This window comes from Onthophagus taurus, chromosome 2 (genome assembly GCF_036711975.1).
Source record: "Onthophagus taurus isolate NC chromosome 2, IU_Otau_3.0, whole genome shotgun sequence".
In the NCBI taxonomy this organism is placed as follows: domain Eukaryota; kingdom Metazoa; phylum Arthropoda; class Insecta; order Coleoptera; family Scarabaeidae; genus Onthophagus; species Onthophagus taurus.
Genome location: NC_091967.1, coordinates 3,059,068 through 3,075,664, shown reverse-complemented (window position 1 = coordinate 3,075,664; position 16,597 = coordinate 3,059,068). Strand labels below are relative to the sequence as shown.

Genomic DNA, 16,597 nt, shown 5'->3' with positions numbered 1-16,597 from the left:
ACAAATTGGATAGAAAACGTGATGAATAGAAAACTCCGCGCACAATACGGCGTCCAAGCGTAATCGTAAAACAGGACGCAATAATAAACATGGAAACAAATGCTAGCAAGAAGTTTTGGTGTACTTCCAAAGTTACGGTGAAGTAAATATCCCGCCGGGCTTTTAACAAAATTTAAAAGATTACGTAGCTAAACAGTTTATAACTACACGCGATTGCATAATTCAGCGGAAATACTGTCCGTAAACGGTAAGCTACTCGTTTAATAATTCAAATTGTTATTCGAACAAGTTTGAGAGGTTCCGAGAATACTCGAAAAAGAAAATCCGGTAGTTTCTGAACTCTAAGTTTATAATATAGGAACTAAACATAATAACCACAAGAGAATGTTTAATTTAATGTGCTAACATTAAATTTACATACATTTCTGGTATCTAAATACAAACCTCTGAAATTGCGTGTATAATGGATGAATTGTTCCATCAAGGATGAAGGGAAGGAGTGTGGTTAGAGATATCATCCTTGTCGTCACGTACCAGACGTTCGTTAATTATAATGAATATCCAGGAATCGATTGCTACGTATGCGCGAACTAAGCGCACAATTTTGGAGACAACCGGTAGCGCGCAATTAATTAAGGGAAATCCGTTTCCATTAATTAGCAGTTGCGGACAGTAAATCAGCCTAAATTACCTGATAAGACGTACGAGGATGTGAGCCCTTCATCCCAATTTCTGTCCAAACCGAGATTTATTTTTATTGCATTACCGAGAATACCCCTCGGGGAATTCCGCAATTGAGCATTCGACCGGACAAAATAATTTAATTAGTTATCAGTAAATATCAACACGTCATCACCTGGTTGTTTGCTCATTAGGTTCCAAAGCCCGACAATCAGTTAATAGTGATTTAGTCCGGTATGTTTGATCAACAACATAATTTGGCATCCATCTATAACCGACGGCGTTATCCGGACTAATACATAAATTATACAGGGTTTTATTTTTAAGCAATCATCAGATATCGAGGCTATATGACGGAAAATCAATACGTTAATGAATCGCGCATCGTTTCTTGCTAATGGTGAGTTGCGAACGTCTGCAATTCAAATGAATTTGAGGATCGATGTTGAATATTTTACGAACTGCAACGGAAGTAGAAGTACTGACTGAGAAACGAATCGTCGGCAAATCCAGAAACTCTACCACGAGGCTTAATCATTGAAAACGGAGTTCTTTTCTGATGCGGGCCGATTCTACGTTTGCATTTCAAGAGGTGTAGTAACCTACATTTGAATTTAACAGTGGGAAAGGAGATGTTATGTTATTCGTGTAAGTACATTATCTATATAAAATTTTATGTTTTATTAAAAATTCGTCTACCTCCGTTCCAAAATAAGTGTCCGATTTGTATATTTTATTTGTTGCAAAATAAGTGTCAACTTTTAATAAAAGTGAAATATAAGTATTATTATATTTTAATTTATTAACAGAATTTTTCAACAGCTTCTTTTGCACAAATTACATTTCTTTATAATTGTCCAGTAGACCGTAATTTTTCTTTCTCTGTGTGAGGGATTTTGTAATTGTTACCTCCTTTATGAAGCATACATTTCTGCAGTGTCATAAAAACATTGTCTAATTTATATGCAGGTGTATCATCCCATGCTTTCAAAACAACAGCAATTAATTCATCTATATTATGCATAGAGCTTATATGTTGTATGGACTGAATTGCATTAAAAAAGCCTAAATCAAGAACATTAAAGTCAGGGCTGTTTGGTGGCCGACAAATCAAACTAATATTCCATCCATCAGCTGTTCCGGCCCGAATTACTTCACCATCATCTATACTACAATGTGGTCGGGCATTATCTTGTTGAATTTTGATGGGCATCTTTTTGCTACCCTTTGGCCACTTTTCTTTTACAGCTGGAATAACTTTTTTGGTAATCATGTCTACATAAATTTGACAAGTACGCGCTAACTCTTCAATTTCTTCTGCTTGTGCAATCAAATGTGGTGTTCCTCAGGGCAGTGTATTGGGTCCGTTACTTTTTTCTTTGTTCGTTAATAGTGTTACTAATTATATCTCGTGTAATTATCATTTGTATGCCGACGACCTGCAGATATATACTACTACTACTGTTGCTGAATTTCCGGCAGCTATTGTGCGACTTAATAACGATCTATCTAACGTCTTGAACTGGTCTCGAAGATATGGACTTAAGTTGAACTCAGTTAAAACGCAAGCTATTGTGTTTGGAACTCGTCAATTACTTGGTAAGATTAATCCATCTGCCTGCAGTGATCTGATGCTGGATGGTAATGTCATACGTATTCTGCACTGTCTTGGAAACCGCAAAATCAACATGTTTGCAAAAAAGTCTATGCTTGCTTCCACTCTTTAAAAAGACTTCGCTGCTCTCTTCCTCCTGTGGTGCGTCGTAATCTTTGTTACTCTCTTATATTTCCTCACTTCGACTATGCGGACGCGGTTTATCCCGATCTCTCGGTGACTCTTCTGAGTAAATTGCAGCGGCTACAAAATAATTGTATCCGGTTCATATTTGACCTAAATAGATTTGAGCATGTAACGCCGTATCGCAATTACATTCAGATGTTAACCTGTGAGAGACGTAGATCCTTTCGTTTATTAACCATTTTATTTAAAATCCTTCATAACTGCATCCCAAAGTACTTATCAGATAGGTTCCAGCAATTATCAACTCATGAGCTTGCTACTCGTTCACGTTCTGATACTATTCTTACATTTCCCGTTCATAGCACTGAAATTTATCATAGATCATTTACAGTACAGTCGATTGCGCTGTGGAATGGACTGCCTTCTGAAATTCGTAATATTTCTAGAATTACTAATTTTAGACATGTTTTAAAGAGCCACTTGCTTGCCCTTCAACTGGCTGTTTCCTGATTCTTTGTTCTTTGTCTTTCTCTTTTTTTCCTCTCTTCAACTGCTCTCACTTGTTGGCAACTGATATCCGGCAGATTCTTTTAGTTTCTTTTAGTCGCTCTCTATCTCTCTTTTTGTGTCTTTTCTTTATTTTTCTCTTTGTTTTTCTTTTCTTGCTTAACCTTATTTGGTGATGTTAATAATATCTAATTGTCACTACTTGACATATTCAGCAAATACTATTTTTATTTTTGTTTGTTCTGTTGGGTCATTTGGCAGAGATCGCTTGTGCGATAAAATGATCCATTTGCTGATACTGTTTAAGTTAAGTGTATCTTATGTAATTTTGTATTTTTGTCTGTGGAAATAAATGATAAATAAATAAATAAAAAATAAATAAATAAATTTGACAAGTAACTTCAACAGGTGTTGTCATTAATGTCCCATGTACACGATTTTTAGCATTTCGGCTGGTTCTTGAGTTACAATAAGCCATAAGCCTATTTTACCATTAAATTCAGACCTTTTGTTGTAATCATAGCAGTTTGTCTTAGTTTTGGTTATGTAAAACGATTTTACATCAATATGAACAAACTCTTAACATTTCTTGAAAATATAGGCTAGGTTCTTGTTACATACAAAGTGCAAATTCTAATCGACGTTTCTTATTGTCATCGGTCAAAACAGGTTTCAATGTACTTGAAAGTCTTTTTATGACTCCTTCCTTCAAAATTCTATACACTGTTCCAAATGACTCGTTAATATTTGAGCTTTGTGTTATGGAAACTTCCGAGATTTTCTTTTTTATACCTTCTCTGTCCCTACGTTTCCTTCCAGAATTTCCTCTTTTCTATTTCAACCCAACCCAACCCAATGCTCCTTTATAATTTCGTATATTTTCTGACATGATTTTTATACTTGAGAATATATAAAATTAACTTTTTTTTTACCAAGATTACCCGATCAATAAATATGTGTTCTATATAAATAAATTCATAATTACAACTTTTTTTTCTGTGTATTCAATAATCCTATAAAAAATCTCAAATCGGACACTTATTTTGGAACGGAGGTATAAATGATAATGAACTTCCTCAACCTACCATAAAGTTAATTGTATCGAAAGCAAATTCAGCCACTTTAAAGCACTCTACTAAAGTAAAGTTCAAAGACCAAAAATGCACTTGTTCGGCACATGATTTAATCGCAAAGTTCTCATCTTTACTACATAGAACAATTTTTCATTCCATTAAGGATTACGCCGTCTTGAAACGGTCCAATTGCAAAATTGGCAATAAAACGGTCTTATCTGATCGTGGCCGTGAATTTTATTGCTTCCCCCGACCGACGTTACGATGTCGTGTAACGGTCGTTTACAGTAAGGAAACAAATCACGTAAGTAAGTAAACCCTCTAAGTAGGAACCTAGCTACTCTTTCAATTTTCATTCCGTGACGAATGGGAATTTATTTCAACAGCCCAACGTGTACTTGTTGATTTTATGAAGTCGTTGTGTTCATAAATATGACACGACGTCGTCGTCATGCAATATCAATCTGTTGCATTTATTAACTGTTGGGTTTCTTACTTTCATATTGAAGATTGAATGGGATACTAAATTGATTACGATGTAACTTTTGAGAGTATTGTAGACGAACGACGTTGCAGTAATAACCAAAGCAACTTAGTCCGAACTTAATGGGAAGTCATCTTCTTTGACGGGGATGGGAGATCGAACTGGAGGAAGTTATATGGGTTGAAACTATCTTGTGGCTCGTGGGGCATTCGATTTGGACGTTGGCACCCCCCGTTGTGCACTGGGCCGCCAACCGCCCTGTCCCGACCAGTAATCCCACACCGAGAGGACGCTCCCACGACCGGCTTGATTAATTGAAACACTAATTAACGCCGATGGAAAAATTAACGCGAGATTAAGTACAGTCTGGCGAAGCGAAGCGCCACCGTCCCGAAGGGGTTTATCGGATAGTCGTCGTGTTTGAGGTAGCTGGTGGAGTAAAAAAAAACTGCCAGGGGCCGTGCGCTTCGGTTAGACGAGGGATGTAATTAGGCACTCGAAATTAATATTCATGGTGAGGACGAGGGGCCAAAGAGAAAAACGAGCTATGGAAAAATGTTCGGTCATTATATGTGCAGCTTTTATATAGCCGGGGACGTTAAAATTGCCATTAGTCTTCCCTTAATTGTTTAGCAATTTACGACAGACGTGACTAATAGTTTATCGTTTATACTTTACACCTATATTTCAATGTCAATAATCCAATTAATGTTATCCATTTTTATTATTAAGATCCATGTAAAGCTTGACATAATTTTTGTGGCGCATATTTTAGGCAGAATTTTCAGAAAAAACACACCAAAAATTCGAAAACTTTATAATTATAACTTTGAAGGATTTTGCGGCGCGGAAATAAACTAAAAACTTCCGAGTTTAGAAGTGCATTTATTAAAATTTAATAAACACTATTTTCAACTTTATAATTAACCCATCAGCAACTCTATACTGCTCCCTATATACGAGTTTTAAATTGCAACAACAATTAAACATTTAATATAATAAAAACATATTTCGTACTACGCTTTTCGCATTAGAAAATCTTTAACATTTTAATTTTGCCATCCTAAATATTATTTCAGATATTTATTGTATCTTGATAATATAGAAATTATTTGCAAGTCAAAAAAGTTTGTATAATTCCATAAACGTGGAACACAGGTACAATAATCAAGTTTAAGTTATGGTAGAGCCCATCATGCAGCACCACGACACAAAGAAAATTAATTTCGAAACCCGTATGCGCGAGTTCCTATAACCACTACCCCGACGAACTTGGTCATAATTAAAACAGAACGGGGTCTCGACGGCTTAATTTAATCTGGCAGCTCTTAAAATAATGAATGCCAGGAGAACTGGCCTCAAGAAAAACGGCCGGGCATCACCCACGATGTAGCCCAAACCTCTTTGTGTCACTATTCTAACAAAAACTAATAATACTACGTGAGAGCTTTTCGAGTACACAAAGGTGATTTATTTTTTTTTTGTTTAAATCATTAAAGTTAACTGCGATAAACGATAAAAAAATCCTCGAAGTAAACTAAACGTCTTCATTAAAACTTTCCTCTCCGGATGATAATAGGCGCTACAATGATGTCAACTTTCTTCTAACAGAAAACCGATACACTTGACGGTGACAAATGAAACTTTTGACATATTCTACTTCAAAACTCAATTTATATTATTTAACAGTTCTCGCCAACGAGGTCTTGTATAAATGACTCGATTAAAACTAACGGCTGTTAACGGCAGATGTTCACAATCTCGTAAAATTACGAATTAAATAGAATTATATGTTAGAAAAGGTCGTAAAGTCTTCCCATATAATAGAAACAGTAAAATTGATTCAACATAAGAGATTCACTATTGTCGCGACAAGAGTTATGAGAGAAGATCTCATAAAAATATTACTTTTATCGCGTAGGATTCCTTTAAATACATATTTATGAGCAACCACGATCGTATTTTGGAAGTAGAGAAGTTCGGGTACTTTGCACTAGGTAGACTTTTCCGTGTTTCGGCCAAATTCAGTACCTTTTAAATGGTTTCGAATTACGTATTCGGTAGAGCGGAATCGGCAAGTAGTGGTGGGAGTAGCACACCGATAACTCTTAACTATGATGAATGCCGCCGGTGCTTAGCAAGTCTTGAAGTTTCTCTCAGCCTCGGCTACTTTCGAGGGGGCCGGGTAATATCTGCAAATGTAAGGCATAAATCGCAGAACTATACAGCTCTATTTTGGTATTTTGACATTTTCAATCTGAAACTTGCAGCTTTACAAGCAAGATGATTTTTCTTTTACACCATAGTACATCACGAAAGTTATTATTACTATTGTTATTTCTTAAAATTAACCAATTTGCATCATCACCTTAGATATTCGCTGATTTTATTTGTTTGACTGTTACCACCGAAGCGCCGTTACAACACATACACACGCTTTCAACTTGGCACTGAAGAACAACTAACACTAGAATTAACTTAACACTGTCACTAGAATTAGAAATATTCAAGTTTAGACATGCGCCTTTCAAGACGGCTAAACTTCTAGATCATTAGTGATTGTGTTAGTACTAATAGCTAGAATTAACATTTGCTCTATCATTAGAACTAACACTAGACTTAGAAGTAGAAACATTCTGGTTTAGCCATGCATCTCAAGACGGCAACTCTATGAGATGTTGCTCATAAAGTTGCCGTAATTCGATAATTTGTGAAACAATACTTTCGGCAAGAACATTTACATAAATTTTATAAGAAAATGTTATTTTGACGTCGTTAATGAAAAAGAAAATTGAAAGTGAAAAGTTTAATACTTTTTATCAAAATTGTTTTAACAAATCTATTTAAAAACACAAACTGGCCGCATTTACGTAGCATTCAATAAAATAACAAATTCCTGCATCCGCAATTCCCACCCTTAATTGAAATACACGCGCATTTGCGGATTTCCTCCGATCCCGCCGCGAATTTCAATCGATATACAATTCGTCCCGAAATCTGTAGGTAAAAGGATTCCATTTATCCGGGATATATACGTCGGGATATACGCAGTCGCGCCTAAAAGCGAGATGGCGCAGTACTCGCTGCTAGAGGGCGCACCTACGGCAAATTTCGTTCTCTAATGTGTTGGATATGAACCAATCAGTTCGCTACCCACGATTTATTCGCGAAGAAAATGGATAGCTTATTAAGACCGAGATAGATATTGCGTAATTTCAAAGACTATTTGAGTCATCAAAATATTAATATATTGTCACAAGTTGTTACTTCAGCCTTGTCCTTTTTATTTATAAGGGGGCAGAAACGGAATATGGGAAAGGACGTGATAGCATTACTTTTTTTCGCTTCCCTGGCCTTTCACATTTCTGCCGTTCGTATTTTGTAACCAGAAGAAGGGATGAACGCGCGGAGTGCTGCGGGTACGGGAAGCTTTTCAGCTGGAAGGGATATTCGCGCGTAAGGGGAGAAATAAATTGCTGTTTTATGCGTTGCGAATGCTGACGGTGACATACAAAGTCCGTGATGTATAGAGGCATTTGTTTACCTTTATATTTATCAACGGTACGAGAAATCTTATTATAAAGGAGAATAAGGCTTTGCTAAACTTAATTTAGTATCATTGATAAAAACTTTTGACAAACAGTATTTGGGATTCAACTATTGTACAGTGTTATTATATATATCCAAAAATAAAAGAGTATCTTTACCAATTATATTAACCATATCACTGGAAAATGAGTATTCCCCGTAAATCGTACTGTCGTCCGACTAGGAGATTATGTTGAATCCGGATTATATATATTAATTAATGTAATTTTGGAACGTCGACTGATGGAGCTGCGATGATTTATATTATTAGGATTCGCCTCGTTTTGTAAGAGAATATTTATTTCCAACTCAAATTCATTGCACTTCGTAATAAACGAGGATTTCGAACTGTTCAGTCGTTATTTTCGTAATTATTCCCGTTTGTTTAGCTTGTCAGTTTAGGATATCATTAGCAGGGATTTGTTCACCCACCGTAATTTATTTTCCGTAAATATTACTATCTACAGCAAAATTTTTAGGGAAAGAGCTGAGTGCTAAACTGAATTAACACACAAAAAGGTTTGTAAAATAACAGTTATTTTCTTTACTCATACCTAGCATATTTACATTTAATTTTATTTTTCGTTCTCTACTCAATTTGTTTCAAGCTTAACAAAAATTATCATTATAATATTTACAGTTTCGTTCCATATAGTAGCAAGAAAACTTAAAACATCAAGCAAGGAAAAAATCATGATATACAAATTAAGAAAAGAACATGTGCAACGACAATATGCCAAAAAATTGGAAGATCTGGAACGAATATACGAAAAATTTGAGGAAATAGTAAATCAAGTGGCTTCAATGAAGAACTGCAAATAATAATAATAATAAGAATATACAGTAAATAGAAATGAAAGACAGTACACATAGAGGTCATCAAAAGGGGTTGAGTTACATACATACATACTATAATTGTGTTGTTTAAGAGACACTTATTAAACTCAGGGTTTCGGGCAAGTTCAGGTTCAAAAGAAAATTAATCAGGTTCGACAAACAAATTCATTTAATTAAACTCAAAAAATTAAACTCGTTAGAACCGTTCTTTGAAAATAACAAATGGTTAAGACGTCAGCCATTGTCATCAAATTCGTTGAAGAAAAATAGAATTAAATAAATGAACGTTATTCAAGAAAACTAATAAATCTTTACCCACAAGTAAGTATTGATCAAAATTATAGGAAACTCTTGTGAGTTGTTCTTTGAGTTTGATTCTTTGATTTTTCTTTTTGTAGGTTATGTTAAATAATAAAATAAAATTATTATCCGACTCACTGCGAAAAAGAAAGGATTGGAGTTCAATGTGGTATCTGGATTGTCTCTTGTGTTTGGGGCACTAACTAATTTTCTGGATTGTCTACAGGATTCTTCTTACGGGAAATTGAACTGTTTGTTCTTCGGAAATAGGGTCTTGGATAATCTCGAAGAAGTATCAGTAGTTCTCGGAATAGGTTGTAGGATGATTCTCTTTTTATTTTAATATCGTAAGTTGATTTGACTTTAAAAAATTATCTTAAATTTTTGAGGTTATCTCTTGAGATTCAAAATTTCTTCTATCTGACGACGTGAATTCGACGCTGGTCCGACGACGACTCTCTCACTCCCTGTTCGCGATCTCCTTATATACCCCGGCACTCCAACTGTTTTTTCCTCGTTTCTGATTGGCTCTTAGCTTCGCGCCCTTTTCAAAATTCAAAATTCTTGCTTCGAAACTAGCGTCATCTCTTGATTTTTCTCGGAATTAACCTTCAAAATTTAATTCTTTTTTCGTTGATTTCTCCCTTATTCCTTTATGAAACGTAATAAAACTTCGTATTCAACGTTGTCTTTTCGTGTTTTTAGACATACATTGGAGTACACGCCAAATTTCGACAATGAGTAAAGTTAGAAAGATTCAAATTTAAATCAAGGATTTCTTCCTCAAAATAACGTTAAAACCTCAAAAGATGGATGAAAAATGTGCTTTAGGAGCTGAACTATAATAATTGATACTTTTGGAAGCAAACAAAACGGTTTAAAATAAGATTTTCACCAACAAAAAATCTCTCTGTCACAATTTCTAGGTTATGTTCTCTTGGTGAACTAAGAGAATGTTAAAATTATCACAATACATACATACAGGCGTATTCTTTTTCATCAACCCCTCGAACCAGTTCAACCAGTTAGCCCAAAGAAGCATATGTGAAATCCTGTCTCTTCTTCTTATTCCATATATAATTCTCAGACAAGCGTTTTGCAGACGTTGAATTCGAAGAGTAATAGCCACATCAAGACACGAATCATAAATTACGTCGCAATAGTTGAACAAGGACAATACAATTGAATCACAAAGTTGAATTTTTAAACGTTGATACAAGTTGCGATTACCGTAGAGTAGTCGCAACGCAGCATAAGCTCGCCTAAATAAATTAGATACATGTGCACAAAATTTAAGTGATGAATCGATGGTAACACCCAAGCTCTTTGCCTCATCGCTGAACTGCAAACTAACATCACAACAGCACTCTGGTTCCCAAAAACCATAATAGATGACTTATTCGGATTAATATTTAGGCACAGTTTGGAAGCACGATGAATCAATTTGTCTAAATCACAATTAATATAATTCTGAGTAGTATGCACTTGAGTAGAATCATTTGCATCCTCATGACGTTTTGATGTCAAGTTACCTAAGAGAAGAAAAAGATATTTTTGATATCTCTTTAATTTTTTCTATCACATCATTGAGGTAAAATAATTTTTTATATTTTTAGTTAATCAACACATAAGAAATAATTAGGCATTTAATGTGATTAATCATCAAACACATTGATATACCAACGAACAATGTCGGGTCATGGTAACGACCCGATTAGGAAAGGAACCGTATACAATAAGCTGCCAATTGACAATAGCCCGCAATGCTGAGATCGGGCAATACTCAGCGAGATTATGCTCGTCATAGAACGATTGACGCTATAGCAATTAGACCGTATCGAGATACTCTCCACTGCAATCCGAGTACCTTCCGTCCATCGTGACACCATTGTAGTGATATTATGGGTACACACAGGAGTAAGTACATTGTAGTCACGAGAAATAATCAGTCGATAGCCATAGTGTATGGTCAGTCGTGACATATCCGCGAGTGACGCTCCTGCGTACACCAGCACTTTACGGTTGCGGTTCTACGACAACCGCAACCAGTAATTAAAATTGGGTTTACAGGGCTCTCCAAAACAAGCTTTCGGACGTTTGTGGTCAATGTTCGCCGTTTGCTCGTAATTGCTCCGTAGGGCCCTCTTTCGAAATTTCCTTCGTGAAATTGAATCCGGTTCAGAATTAATATCAAACTTCAAGATCAATCATTCTTCAACAACAACCAACTTTTTATGAAAGTATAATTATACAAATGTTTGTTTCAATATGTTTGTAGTTCTGTGCAAAAGAAAATTCGATAGGATCCATCCCAATGTTAATTAGACTTGATCGAAATGGTATTATGATACAATATTTGAACCAATTAACTCAAAAATTGATCATTTATGTGAGAGTGGTCACTTGTGGTCAAGTGACATCGGAAAGAGTCACTTTGACTAGGGGTGTTCCACAGGGTTCTATCCTTGGTTCTCTTTTATTGTTGATGTTTTCCAATGACTTTCCGTATTATTTTAGAGACATTGACTGTTTATTATATGCTGACGAAGCCACTTTGATTATCCGAAGCAATGAAACTGAACAGATCATTCAAAGATCAGAATTGGTTCTAGATAGAGCACAGTCAGAATGATATTAAGTCAGAGAAATTTTAATTTTAAAGTATAATTATACAAATGTTTGTTTCAATATGTTTGTAGTTCTGTGCAAAAGAAAATTCAATAGGATCCATCCCAATGTTAATTAGACTTGATCGAAATGGTATTATGATACAATATTTGAACAATTCTATACGTATTATTGAATGAAATAAACCAATTAACTCAAAAATCGATCGTTTATGTGAGAGTGATGTTCGCATTAAATTTTAGTAATTATTCATACCGGTCGATCTCGGACTGATTACGTAAATATTTGCTACCGTTATTGTTAGACCGTAGCAATAAGCAAACAACGAATCGCGACGATGGACACTACGCCGTTCTCGTGATTATACTTTAACGAAGGTAATGAAGACGGGAATAATTAAAAATCGACTACCTCGATTGATGTTCGCTTTTAATTTGTTCCCATCCTCAAAGGAAGAGTGCGCGTTCATTTTGCCAATTCGAATCTTAATTGGAAACCGAAGGTAATAAACCAAACGCGAAGGACAAACCATTCAGAACTATCCGGTCGTAACGCCAACGGGGACGTTCGCAAACTTGGCCCGGTCCTGTGTGTGAAGTAGGAATTATTTGTCGCCCAAGTGCATACGGTAAAAGCGGGAGGGAATTATAAATCTCTCCGTAATGTACGGACCATTTAGTGAACCCGTTCGCTTGCATAAAGTTCGTGTTTCATTTCGGGGCGTGTGCGAGAGAGAGAAACGTTTCTAGCCCCCCACGGTCAGGGACGAACGATGGCGGCCTGCAATTTCAACAATAATTGCCTGCTTCGTACTAAAATATTGCGCGAATAACTATTCTTTCGACTATAAATACAACTTTTTTACCGTATATTGTTTATTTTTTGTTTATATTCAATGTAGTTTATCACCACTTTTTTCAAGTTACCTTTATCGCACAAATCAATTTTTAAAGGTATCACAAATTTAATTTTATTAAAACCAAGAGAATAGATTAATTTTATTATAATTGCAGATTAATTGAGATTAATTAAAAACGAGTGTCCCCGGTGTTCACAAAAAGTACGATGCCCAAGCTTAATTAACCTCACGAAACTGTAGTAACCTCACGGGAGATGGGAATTCTTACAGCACTAAATCATGAAACAAACTTGTGCTTGACGGCGCTGCGGCGAGGCAATTTCCGGAAATATTTATCCACGGGCATAAATAAGGGAGATATAGATCATTGCCCTTATGACGAGCAACAAGAAGATCGTCACGGAAATATATTCCGTTAAAAATTTTGACCGTTATAAATTTTGTGCAAACATGTAAATCAATAATTTCAATTTTAAAAAGCTTGAATTTCTATAATCTATCATCGTTGTGCTGAGTGGAGATTACTTAAACCACCTTATGCCAATATGATGATCAGTTTTTTTGATATTTTAATTGAATTATTTTTTAATGTAAGATATTGATGTCCACAAATCATCATTCCTTATTTACTAAACATTCCAATTTTCCTTTGACGTAATCTTATCTTTGAAAACCTGTAGCTGCATAACAACCTCATTTCTTTTTATAGAAAAGTAATTTCCTTCAAATCTTTTAACAAAATGTACAAACCCAACTGACTGATTCGATTGAAACCGTATCTGTCTGTATTTAAAGTACAAGTTCAAACGAAAAGATTGGATATGCTTCAGAAATGTAATGATTGAATTGGTGTGTTTATCCTAGACGCTGTTAAGCTTTATTTTTTAATAATCTTTTTAAAATTATCATTAATTTTCATGCCTTTTCCACTAGGGTAAACGCACCAGTGTTTGACCTGTTAAGGATTTTTTAATGTCAGTGTTTGACCGAGCCATATTATTTTTCTTGTAGATCCCTCTGCCTTTACATAAAATGATCAAAATATGATCAAATACACATCTGATTCATTTAAAGTTACTTACCCTACATATAAAAGATAACATCATGAAGTAATATTTTTTAAAAATTAAAAAGGAAACCAGTGTTTAGGCAACCCAAATAACAAACCAAATTTTTTATGTAACCATGACAATTTTGTCGATTTCAAATGTTATAAATAAAACAAGAAGCCATTATTGTATTCGTTATTAAAACGACGCTTTTTTATTCGATCCTCTGAAGAATTCATCTTAGAACCCCAATTCAAGTAAGAACTTTCCTTTTTTTCTTTCGAACCAACACCTACAATTATTCCCGACATTTGTCGCGCGAACAACCAGTATTTCGCATTTAGTGTTTGACCACTTTGATTACATTACTTGACCAATAATATCTAGTCTTTGACCTTAAACCGATTCTTAATATAATATTCATTTTCATTATTTTTTCATACTATTTTGTTCACAAAAAAATGTTTATATTTTTTGACTCTTTAAGAACATCTTTTAAAACAGGAGCAAAATGCTCTTGACTTAACTTTTCACCCAAATTTTGTGTTTTCCAACTTGGTTTTTGAAACAGGAAAACGTCTATCTGCTAAATGAAACAACCATTCAAAAAGCAGTTTTTCTTCATCAGAATTTAAAAATGCTGGTGGGCCGATTTTCCTCTGCACTGGTGTTTTTCCGTTTTCTTTATAAATAAGATTTTACTTTGGAACGTTAAACATCTTGGCTACTTTTTCATAAGATAAACCCCTACTTTTTACATCAAGAGTCTTATATAATGTCAATAAATAATTGACCACTATGAGAGTCAGCATTTGACCAACTTTTTATCCTTGTAATTTTATAGACTCATTACTGCTTAAGTACGGTCAATTACTTTTATTGTTATAAACAAGGTTTAAAAAAATAGAAAAGAATCAAACATTTACACTTATATTATATTCAACGTATTATATTACGTTTAAATATTTATAAAATTTAAAATCGGTTAAAAAACTCAGTTTTGAGTGTTTGTGTCCTATAAATGACCAAAAGAGGAACCAGTAACTGACCGCATATTTAAAGTGATTGTATCTCACTTTTAAAATATAAAAGTTTTGGTCAAATACTAAACAACTTAAACGGGAAGATATAAGTTTTAAAAACAGGTATTACACATTTTTCCATTTTATTAATCAAATATAAATCCTTGTGAGATTATAAAACAACCAATTCGTCTAGTATTTGACCGATTGGTCAAACACTAATTTTTAATTAAATTTAGAACTACCAGTCATTGACCGGCTTTATTTCAACAAACAATTAATTAAAGCGGTATTTTTTTTAATATAACCAATAGAAAACATTATTAGATCACTGGCAAACAAAAAAAACATCATACATGCAAGTACGGCTGAATAGTACTACAATGTTTGGGCGAATTTCTAAACATAAAAATTACGCTTTTTAGCACGATGCGAATAGGCCGGCAGTTAGCGCGAAATTAAACAACAAAAACTCAAGAACGGTATGGTCGTGGACTTTTTGTGTATTAGGGAGTGGAGAGGAGACTGGTGGCTATTTATGGATATATTTATATTTTTTTAGATATTCCTTGGATCCTTATTTTCTACATTTTTTTACAAAAACGGTCAAACACTGACCAACGGTCAATTACTGGCGTTTTACCCTATGTAAAATAAATCTTGTGATGGCGGCCTAGTGAACTATCTTATAGCACAATAAAGATTATGATTATAATGCCCTTTAAATCAGCTACTTAATTACTAATTACTCCTCTACATGCAGCAATCATGTAAAATTCGATTTAAATACAGTATAATACTGCATCGTTTAAAAAAAAATCGTAGCCGATATCCAAATACTTATCGAGTACCATATCTCTAGTGCATATTGTAAATATACTTGTAATTGTATTTGTTCGTTATAGCGTAAAACAAGCTGTTATAGTAGTTCAGGCGCAATCGCAAACATAAAAACTGCGACAATTACATAACTTTCCGTTTCCAAGACAACTGGTTGAACTCTGTAATTTAATCTGTGCCCAGGGACGTGATAATGTTGACCGTATTACTCGGGTGGGAGCTAACGTTTGCCACAGCTAGAACAAAACACCAAAGATAGCTCCAATTTTACAGGAAGCCGACTGTAATTTGAGATAATAACGATATAAATGCGATATCGTGGTTATTTTGTGCAAAAACATAAACGTTAAAACCTGCATGGTGCATATACGTTTTAGTAACCTTATAGTTGAGCAATTTAAATTATTGCAACATTTACAGGTGTTCATTGTACGATATTTTACGAATGTATCGATCGCGGACAAACTTTCTCGACAAAAACTGACTCCGAATGGAGACAAATCGGCCCGTATTTTACCATTATCGCCATTGCCGCTGGATGGTTTTAACGGCACCTTTAAAAATCATTGGATTTATACGTAATAGGCAGCACAAATTTACAGAGCCTTTTCTTGGAGTTAACCTCATATACACTTTGTTACTCCGCTATAATTTATTTAAAATCTTTCAATATAAGTTATAACATCATCAAGCAATTTTAAATCGTTTTAGTTTTTCATTTATTAGAGATAACATTAATGTTTCTCTAGAAATAAAATATTTGTTTGATTGGGTTTCAACTAAAACTGGTGGTAAAGGTAAAGAGACTTTTAAAGTTGTTGTCAAACTGTAATAAAAATTCTTACGATTTACCCATAAAATGTAAAGCTGGGATTTTACGTTTCGATAAACTATAAAAGCTGGGATGGAGGTACTCTATATGTAAAGACCAACATATGTGATTGAGTGTCATAATTTCAAAAGAAATCCAAATATAAATTAAAATCCT

At 34.5% G+C, this 16,597-nt stretch overlaps 1 protein-coding gene and 1 long non-coding RNA gene across 16 annotated transcripts in view; one reads left to right on the top strand and one right to left on the bottom strand.

Annotated features, from left to right (window-relative positions):
* Nucleotides 1–16,597, bottom strand: part of LOC111415128 (disintegrin and metalloproteinase domain-containing protein mind-meld) — a 259,766-nt gene that overhangs the window by 83,711 nt on the left and 159,458 nt on the right. The gene's annotated exons all lie outside the window — the stretch shown is intronic.
* LOC139428900 (uncharacterized) lies at nt 9,147–10,168 on the top strand. The gene is made up of 3 exons (XR_011639566.1): nt 9,147–9,232; nt 9,310–9,558; nt 9,917–10,168. It is a non-coding gene; the product is annotated as an uncharacterized lncRNA (long non-coding RNA).